The sequence below is a fragment of the Aegilops tauschii genome, chromosome 2, assembly GCF_002575655.3.
Source record: "Aegilops tauschii subsp. strangulata cultivar AL8/78 chromosome 2, Aet v6.0, whole genome shotgun sequence".
In the NCBI taxonomy this organism is placed as follows: domain Eukaryota; kingdom Viridiplantae; phylum Streptophyta; class Magnoliopsida; order Poales; family Poaceae; genus Aegilops; species Aegilops tauschii.
In genome coordinates, this window is record NC_053036.3 from 324,637,674 (window position 1) to 324,648,338 (window position 10,665).

Below are 10,665 nucleotides of genomic sequence, written 5' to 3' on the forward strand. Positions count from 1 at the left end.
AGCTGTGTAACTGTGGAGGGGGGTGTCGGTGTCAAAACCGGCGGATCTCGGGTAGGGGGTCCCGAACTGTGCGTCTAAGGTCGATGGTAACAGGAGACAGGGGACATGATGTTTACCCAGGTTCGGGCCCTCTCTATGGAGGTAATACCCTACTTCCTGCTTGATTGATCTTGATGAATATGAGTATTACAAGAGTTGATCTACCATGAGATCGTAATGGCTAAACCCTAGAAGTCTAGCCTGTATGACTATGGTAATGAGTATGTGTCCTTTCCGGACTAAGTCCTCTGGTTTATATAGGCACCGGGAGGATCTAGGGTTACACAAGGTCGGTTACAAAGGAAAAGAATCTACATATTCGGTCGCCAAGCTTGCCTTCCACGCCAAGGAGAGTCCCATCCACACACGGGTGTAGTCTTCGGTCTTCGTATCTTCACAGCCCATCAGTCCGGCCCATGGCTAACAGGCCGGACGCCCGAGGACCCCTTAGTCCAGGACTCCATCAGTAGCCCCCGAACTAGGCTTCAATGACGAGGTGTTCGGCGCGCAGATTGTCTTCGGCATTGCAAGGCGGGTTCCCCCTCCGACGGTTTCCAAGTAATGTATTCGGCTTTTAATTCAATGTTGCACCCCTTGGCTTCTGTGCATCGATGACTTCAGCTCCCACGTGTCGGGCGAATGCGGACGGTCAGGGTATTTTTTGCAAATAACACCCTGGCCATGCAAGAAAGAGCGTCTATTTAAAGAGATTGGGTCTCAGATCCATTCGGCACCACGCGTAGAAAAATCCTCAGAGATTGCCAGGAAAGACCAACCCAATATGGCTAGCATTCCCAGCTCCTCCTCCCGTTCCGACCCAGAGAAAGGCGAGTGGGAGAGTTGCTCTATGTCCCACAGCCATTTGGCGAAGTTGCAAACGCAGGGATTTCTTCCCCCTGCGGATCTGGTCCCTGTTCGAGCAGGGCTTGCTTCCTTCAACGGCAAGACCCAGGCGGAGGATTTCCCCAATCCATCTGCGGGGGAACGAGTGTGCTTCGTCCCCTATCTGTTGAGGGGCGTGGGATTTCCAATTCACCCCTTCCTCCGAGGGCTTCTGGAGTACTATGGCCTCCAGCTGCACAATTTTACCCCAGCCTCCATCCTGCACATTGCGGGTTATGTCGCTTTATGCGAACTATTCCTGGGTTGTGAGGCCCATTTTGATCTATGGAGAAAGTTGTTTTGTCTTGTCCCGTGCAACCACGAGGGATTGATATTTGAAGTGGGCGAGGCCGAAATATGGCGTATTGCTGAGACCGGATACCTACCCGGCACACCGAAGAAAGCTTCCGAAGAGTGGACCTCTGAATGGTTTTACATTCATGACGTCGTACTTCCAGATCCAGTCCAGAGGGGTTTCCCCGAGTTTACCAATGTTCCTCTGAAGAAACGCCACAGCTGGCGCCCTCGGAGCCTGAGGAGGAAGATAGTGCGGAAGTTCGCCAGCTTCTGAGCAAGATCAGGACGCTTGCCCAGTCCGAATATACGATAGTTGAAGTGATGGCGACCTCCGTAGCACGGGGAGTCCAGCCACTCCAATACAGAGGACTTCCCATGTGGAACTACAATAGGGAAGATGACGCCTCCCGCTGCGGCAGGAAAGGCCCGGACACCCCTGCCGCCTTAGCCAAAATATTGGCCGAGCTGTTCAAGGGTGAGGAAGAGGAGTTCCTGCGCATCACGCACAAAGAAGGATATTCCATGTACAGTCCTCCTAGCTGGGTAAGCCCCCAACTCTTATACTCTACTCATTTCACTCCCTGAGCTTCGTTCAATAAATATTAACCCGTCCATTCATAACAGCACTGGCGAAAGATTTCCGAGGGGCTTTACAGCCCCGCCCCGCAGCCCGAGGGCCACAATCGGGACCTTGACCCCGGATTCGAAGAGGATCCGGATATATTCGTGGTGCTCGAGAATGGCGTGTTTTACCAGGCGAGCTACGATGGCACGGAAGTGGCCATCATCGCCGATTACCCAGGTCTTCTCCCTGCTTCACACGTAAGTAATCAAGAGACATCTCCCCCGAAAGGATTCCCTCGTTACGCCTCACCCACCGCACTGTCTCGTGCTTCAAAGGGGAGGCGTTCGACATACCGTGCTACTCTAGGAGCGACTCCGAAGAGAGTGGCTCCCGCACCGGGCAAGCCTTCGAAGAGGAAGGCAAACGAAGACACGGTCGGGCCCTCATCAAAGAGGTATGGGTTTGCAAATATGTTTGTTTGATAGTCACATCCAACTATGACCTTCATGTTTGTAACGCCCCGGATCCGATGCGCCAGGTGTCTTCTGTTTATTCGTCATCATTGCCTTGTCATTTTCTTGCGTGTTGCATTTTGCCATGTCATCATCTGCATTGCATCCTCATATTTTCAAAACTTGCATCCGGTCCTTTTCCCCGTTGTCCGTTTCGTGATCCGACACGCTCACACGCGCCCGTTGCCCCTCTCCGACCTCGTATCGTGAGTGGCATAAAAATGTTCTCGGAATGGGTTGAAACTTGGCGTGCGGTCTTATTATAGTGTAGACAGAGCGCCTGTCAAGTTTTGTCGCATTCGGAGCTCGTTTGATAGCCCATCCGTTAAACTTATAGCGGCATCGTTGCCGGTTTAATCGTTGGACTTTTTCGGTCTCCGGAAACCGTTGCCGGGCTGCCTTCTCTTCTCTCCTCTCAGCCCAACCCACTCTCCACAGCCCACCTAGGCCTGCCTAAACCCCCCTCTCGATCGGATCCGTCGGATCGCGATCGGAGGCTCCGAAACAGCCTCAAACCCCCAAACCCTAGCCCCTACCCTATTTATACCCCTCCATCATGCCAAAAATGGCCTAAACCTAGCCCCTAACCCTCCCCTAACCTCCTGCCGCCGCTTCAACCTCGAAGCCCGCGCTGCCAGCCAGATCCAACCACCTCCTCCTCATTTTCCGGCGCCCTCCACCTCACACCCGCCACTTGGCGCGCCCCGATTGGCTCAGCCGCCGCCCGCAGCCGCTCGTGGCCACTCGCACGCGGCCATGTGGCCTCTCCTCGTCCCCCCAGCGCTCCCCACCCCCGCCGGCCCTGCGAGCCCTGCCACGGCCCGCCCGAGCCCATCTGGGGCCCGAGGCAGCCCGCGCGTCGCTGCCGCCCTATGCCCGGCTCCCGTAAGCCCCGCCGCCTAGCGCCCTTGCGGGAGTCCAGCATCGCAGCCCGCACCTCCCTTCGCACCGAGCCGGCGCCGCCGCCACCCCGAGGTCACCGCCGACGCCTCCCACGCGCCCCGCGCCCTCCGCCGTCCGCCTCTGCGCCGACCCAGCCGCCTGCCGGAGCCGCGCGTCGTCCGCCGTCCTCCGCCGTCGCCGCGCCGGATCCGGCCGGTGCTCGCCGCCCCGACCCCGGTGGTGCTCCTCCTCGTCCGCCCGACCGTCTCCGGCCACCCTCCGGCCACTCTCCGGCGAACCCGGCAAGATCCGCCGCCGTCTCGTAGAACGCGCCCGGGCCAACCCCAGATCCGGTGATATGGATTCTTCCAAGTCCCCGGGATTTCCTTCTCATGTGCATATGTTTGACATGCCATAACTTCTTGCATATTTCTCCGTTTTGCATGCACGATATACCGAATTGTTCATCATGAGATGCGCTACATTTCATTACATTGTGGCATGATTGTTTGAGTTCATCTTGATGCCCTAATCATCGTTGCAGGGGTGCTATATGATGTTAATTGCTGTCTGTTAACAGAACGTGTTGTTTTGTCATTTTCGTTGCATTTTGTGTGCGCATCCTTTGAGCATGATGTCTACATGTTCTAGGAGAATATTCATGCCATCTTTACAGTGGTGCAATCCATGTATTTTTGTGTGCCTCGTAGTGAGTGCAGCAAGCTTGCGTAGTAGGGTACTTGTTGTTGCTGTTTTGCTAGGCTGAACCTGTTATATCATGATGCTATGTAAACCTGCTGCTACAAGTCATTCTATGCATAATCTGGAGATGTTCACTAAGGATGTTTTGTTATACATGTCATGCTCTATCTATCCATGCCCTTGGTTGCATTTATATCCTGCTGTAGCTTGTTGTTATCTTGCTCTCAATTTGCTAAATAATGTTGCTGTCAGCCTGTTAACATTAAGTTCAGTTTTGCCATGTGCTTTGCTAGTGATCCATGCACTCTATGACTATGCTATTGCCATGTTTAGCTCCATAAATGTGTTTTATTACTGTTGGCCACCTTTTCATGCCATGTATTGCTCTGTGGTGAGTTGTACAAGCTCATCAATATGCCTACTTATCGTTGTTTCTGCCATGAACTGTTAATTTCAGTCGGAATCTGTCATATCACTTGCCATGTTTGCATGGATGCTACCATGTTTTCTGTTGATCTTTGGAACTAGATCAGTAAGAGAGTTTTCTTCTTTGCCTTTAGTATTAGCATGCCATGCTCTAGTTTGCCATGATAGCTTGCTGTAACTTGTAGTTTGCTAGCTCTAATCATTGCAACCTGATATTATTTCTGTCATGACCTGTGAATTTCTGCCAAGTCTGTGAACTGTTATTATTTGCATTCTTGCCATGTCCTCTTGAGCATGTTCTAGTGAATTCTAGAGATAGCTCAGTGTTCATGTTTTGTTATGCTTTACCTGTACATCTTTCCCATGCCTTTTTTTCATGTTGGGGTGCTGTAGCCTATTGTTTTGATGCTTGCAATATGCCTAGTTGCTGTTTTGGACAGCTTGTCCTTTAAACATGTTTCATGTGTATGTGTTGAACCGTTGCTCCGTTTTGAGTGTGCTCTATATGAAACTTGCTTAGTTTTGCATGTAGTTTCATGTTACCTTGTTGCATCCATGTTTTGAATGTGTTTGCTTGATGTTTGAATGCATTTTGCATCAATGCCATGTTTAACTTGTTTTGCTCATATCTTCTAAGCCGTAGCTCCGAATCTAATGAACTTTATATGTAACTTGACTAGAATTTCGTGTAGATTGTTTTGGTGCATCTTAACTTGCTGTTTAACAACTTGAACATAAGGTTTATTCAGATCTGGAACAATTTCGAAATTTGCATATGGGGTATACCGGAATTGTTATATGTTGTTTCCGGCCTCATTTAAACTTGCTTTGATGTGTTGTTCTTGTATGCATCATCTCTTGCCATGCGTAGCCTCATGTAGCCTTGTCATGCATCATACTTGGTTGAGCATCATGCCTTGTTCATGTGTGGTGTGTTTACCATGTTGTGTGCTTCTTCTCGATAGTTCCCGTTTCGTTGCGATCGTGAGGATTCGTTTGTCTACGCTTGGTTCGTCTTCTTGGCTTCGTCTTCTTCATGGACTCGTTCTTCTTCCTAGCGGGATTTCAGGCAAGATGACCGTCACCTTGGATCTCACTACTATCATTGCTATGCTAGTTGCTTCGTTCTATCGCTATGCCGCGTTACCTACCACTTGCTTATCAAGCCTCCCAAATTGCCATGAACCTCTAACCTTTGTCAGCCTTCCTAGCAAACCGTTGTTTGGCTATGTTACCGCTTTGCTCAACCCCTCTTATAGCATTGCTAGTTGCAGGTGAAGTTGAAGTTTGCTCCATGTTGGATTATGTTTATGTTGGGATATCACAATATCTCTTATATTATTAATACATCTATATACTTGGTAAAGGGTGGAAGACTCGGCCTTATGCCTGGTGTTTTGTTCCACTCTTGCCGCCCTAGTTTCCGTCATATCGGTATTATGTTCCCGGATTTTGCGTCCCTAACGCGGTTGGGTGTTATGGGAACCCCTTGACAGTTCACTTTGAATAAAACTCCTCCAAGAAGACCCAACCTTGGTTTTACATTTGCCTAACAACCTATTACCCCTTCCCTTGCGTCGGCCAACCCGAGGGTCATCTTTATTTAGCCCCCCCGGGCCAGTGCTTCTCTAAGTGTTGGTCCGAACCGAGCCGCCTGCGGGGCCACCTTGGGGAACTCGAAGTCTGGTTTTACTCGTAGCTTGTCTCATCCGGTGTTGCCCTGAGAACGAGATATGTGCAGCTCCTATCGGGATTGTCGGCACATCGGGCGGTCTTGCTGGTCTTGTTTTACCATTGTTGAAATGTCTTGTAACCGGGATTCCGAGACTGATCGGGTCTTCCCGGGAGAAGGAACATCCTTCATTGATCGTGAGAGCTTATCATGGGCTAAGTTGGGACACCCCTGCAGGGTATAAACTTTCGAGAGCCGTGCCCGCGGTTATGTGGCAGATGGGAATTTGTTAATATCCGGTTGTAGTAAACTTGAAGAAAACTCTTCTAAAATACACCAACCGTGTGCGTAACCATGATTGTCTCTTTTCGGGGTTGTTCGAGAGGAGAACACGGTTTTTGGGTTATGTTTGACGTAAGTAGGAGTTCAGGATCACTTATTGATCTTTATTAGTTGACGACCGCTTGTTCAGCTCCTCTTCTCGCTCTTGTTTCGTAAGTTAGCCACCATACATGCTTAGTCGCTGCTGCAACCTCACCACTTTACCCCTTCCTTACCCATTAAGCTTTGCTAGTCTTGATACCCATGGTAATGGGATTGCTGAGTCCTCGTGGCTCACAGTTTACTGCAACAACAGTTGCAGGTACAGGTTTTGCGATGATCATGATGCGAGAGCGATGTTGCTTGTTTTGGAGTTCTTCTTCTGCTTCTTCTTCGATCAGGGGATAGGTTCCAGGTCGGCAGCCTGGGAGCAGGGTGGATGTCGTTTGAGTTTCTGTTTGTGTTTCATCTGTAGTCGGATGTTGATCTTATGTATGATGTATGGATGTATTCTTGTGGCATTTGTGCCTTTTGTATGTATCCCCATCTATTATGTAATGTTGATGTAATGATATCCACCTTGCAAAAGCGTTTCAATATGCGGGTCTATCCTTGGTGGGAACTTCGAGTTCCTCTCGGATAGGGTCGCATATTGGGCGTGACAATGTTCATCCTGTATCAGGAAAAGAGTTCGCTGGACTGTGTCCGGGGATCCGGCCAGTTATACTCCCAACAGCCGAGATCCAGCCCCAGCCGAGGAGACGGGGGCCGATATGGGAGTGCCGCCAGACTGTCCTTTGGCCGGGGGCTCAGAAAATATGTCCGTCACCAACTCGGAAGTGGAGAGCGCCATGAATCATCGATGCCGGAGGGCCATTTTACTAGACCCCCATTTTTCGAAAGAGGCATTTAATGCCTTCAGCTCGGCTGATGCATACATCCGAGCTGCTCGAGATGGGCTTAGCAGAGCCACAAAGCAGCATTTGAAAGATGTGCAGGTAAGTTTACTGTGTCTGAGTATGATAACCGTATGCCAGTAGCCCCCGAGACTTAAAGTAGTTGGTACAACTGATTTGAGGATCGCTGCATAATCAGGTTCTCTCTGAGAAGAACGAGTTGCTGGCTGAAGAGCTAGAAAAGTGCCGGACGCAGTTAACTGCAGTTACCGCCGAACTGGAAAAATCCAAGAAGGCGCCTTCCGGTAATATTTCCCTCCATCGAGAAACAGTAATTGTATAGCGACTGTGTTAACGCTGCAGCTTTTCTCATAATAGGATCGTCAGATCAACTGGAGGAAAAAGAGTCGAAAAGACTACATGCTGCAGGCGAACAGGTGTTGACCCGAGTCAAACAGGAGAAAAACAAACTTCAAGATTCAAATACCAAACTGGGCGAAGAACTGAAAGATGTGCGAGCCCAGCTAGCCGACGCTGTGAAGGAGAACAAAAAGCTGCGAGGCGGCATATTCAGTACGTGGCCGGATTTACCTTATAATAGTTTGGAGGTAAAAGTAGCTGATATAGCTATGATTGCAGGTATGCTGACAGGCCGTCCCAAAGAGGAGGTGTCCGGATTGCCAAGTGATCTTCTGCAAGGGCTGTCGCAATTGCACGAGCAGGCTCGGCAGGCAATGCGGAGTGTAGCAAAGGCCTTATGGCCATCCGCCTCCCCTCCAGGGAGTATGGAGGAGCTTGTAGAGCTGTTTAAGGGAGCGCGGCGGTGTATCCGACTATGGAAGATATCGGCCTGCCGAGAGGGTGCGCGAGAGGCCTGGGCCATGGTGAAAACGCGGTACACCAGGCTGGATCCCAATCACATGGCCCGGGTCGGATCGCTAGGGTCAAATGGGGAAGAAATTCCCGTTAGTTTGGTATATAACCAAGTAGAAGTAGCCGCCAAGTATTCCCAGCAGGATTGTAAGTTAGATAGCCTGTTGGACGGCATAGAGGAGGAAGTTTTTGAGTCCAAGTGACTATGTACTTTCCTTTGCATATGTAGCTCTAGCTGAAAACGATTGTCATGGCGGACCTTTTCGCTTCAACCTCTTGACCCGAAGGTGCGGAGTGTTTCCGAATACCAGAACGGCCGAGTAGACCGGGTATGCATGGAAACCAGGCGTAGGGGTCATAGTTGCTTGAACAGACAATTATCCGACTAGTTATGTTATATTACATTAAGAGTGTAAGAAACATCTTCCAGAGAGAATAGTTCCGTTAAGGGTTCCTTTCCTTGGGTGTGCATGCATCGATGTGCATGTCCGAACTGTGATGAAGAAATCACAATGTGTATAGCTTCTGGGGGTTCATGATGGGACGAATGCAAAAACATCTTTAATTCGCCGACCGAATATTCCCTTAAGAACGCTAGCTTTCGGCTTCACCCAGTCTGAGGTACACATCCGGATGACCCGGCAGTAACAATCGCAGAGGTGCTCCCTTTATGCCCTAGCCGAACTAACGAGAACGTAGGGCATAAGCACAGGAGCCAGGCAACCCAGCTTGGCCAAAACTTAAGTCATATCAATGCATATAATGGCGAAGAAAAGGTACATATGGGAGAAAACGCATATGTGAGGAGCTTGATGCTCGGAAAATAACAATAGCAAGCTTTTGTCCAAGAAGCCCCCAAGTATAATAGATGTACATACTTCAAGACGTATGCGTCGGGGGTGTACGGTCTGACCGCACGAAAGCTTTTAAAGCTAAAAATAAAAACGAAAAGAGAGAGAGAAAATAATGGAAACAATAGGGGGAAGGAGACGAACAATGATTTCCACGCTAGGCATAGAATCTTCGGAGTCTGGCCGCGTTCCAGGGGTTTGGCTCTAATCGATTGTCTGACGCATCACGCAGGCGATACGCCCCTCCGGTGAGAACTTCGTCGATGATGAAGGGACCCTCCCACTTGGGCTTGAGTTTGTCCTTTTTCTTCTCCGGCAGGCGCAGAACGAGTTCGCCGACGTTGTAAGTTTTGGCCCGCACCTCTCTGCTTTGATACGTGCGAGCCTGCTGTTGATAAAATGCGAAACGAGCTTTTGCAATGTCGCGCTCCTCCTCCAGGGCATCTAAGCTGTCCTGCTGATCGAGCTCGGCCTCTCTCTCTTCGTACATGCGCACTCGAGGTGAGTCATGAATAATGTCGCAGGGTAGTACTGCCTCTGCGCCGTGAAGAAAGGTGTGAATCCGGTAGTGCGATTGGGCGTGGTCCGCAACCCCCAGAGTACGGAGTCGAGCTCCTCAACCCAGTGCTTGTCTGACTCTTTCAAAGACCGCACTAGTCTAGGCTTAATGCCGCTCATAATAAGACCATTGGCTCTTTCGACTTGACCGTTTGTTTGTGGATGATATACAGAGGCGTAATCAAGCTTAATGCCCAGATTAGCGCACCAGGTTTTCACTTCGTCGGCTGTGAAATTGGAGTCGTTATCAGTGATGATGCTGTGCGGAACACCGTAACAGTGTACAACGCCGGATATAAAGTCTATTACTGGCCCGGACTCGGCCGTTTTAACTGGTTTAGCCTCTATCCACTTGGTGAATTTGTCCACCATGACTAGCAAATATTTTTTCTTATGGCTTCCTCCTTTAAGGGGTCCAACCATATCCAGTCCCCAGACCGCAAAAGGCCAAGTGATGGGGATTGTTTGTAGGGCGGTGGGGGGCATATGGCTTTGGTTGGCGAAGAGTTGGCATCCAACGCAACGTTGGACAAGGTCCTGTGCATCCGCTTGGGCCGTCGGCCAATAGAATCCTGTACGGAAGACCTGCGGCGTGGTGCCCGCCGAGACCGGCATGAATCTCAGCCAGTAGCTGCCGCCCCTCCTCCTCGGAGATACATCTTTGAAGGACTTCGGTAGCGCTTTTCTTATAGAGCTCTCCGTCGTGAACCTTGTAGGCCTTCGAACGCCGGACAATGTGGCGGGCCTCATTCTTGTCCTCAGGAAGCTCCTTCCTATTAAGGTAGGCCAGGAAGGGTTCGGTCCACGGGGCAATGACTGCCATGATGAGATGCGCCGACGGCGTTATTTCGGTGGCTGAGCCTCCGATGATGTCGGTGTTTTCAGAATCTGGGGTTATGTTCGGATCCGGACTAGTGTTGTCATTTTCCCCCTGCCACACCATGGATGGCTTAAAAAGCCTTTCCAGAAAGATATTAGGCGGTATGGGGTCGCGCTTAGCGCCGATACGAGCAAGAACGTCCGCCGCTTGATTACTCTCTCGAGCCACATGATGGAACTCGAGACCCTCGAACCGAGCCGACATTTTTATGACGGCATTACGATAAGCTGCCATCTTCGGATCTTTGGCATCGAAGTCTCCATTTATTTGAGATATTGCAAGGTTTGAGTCCCCGCGCACTTCCAGGCG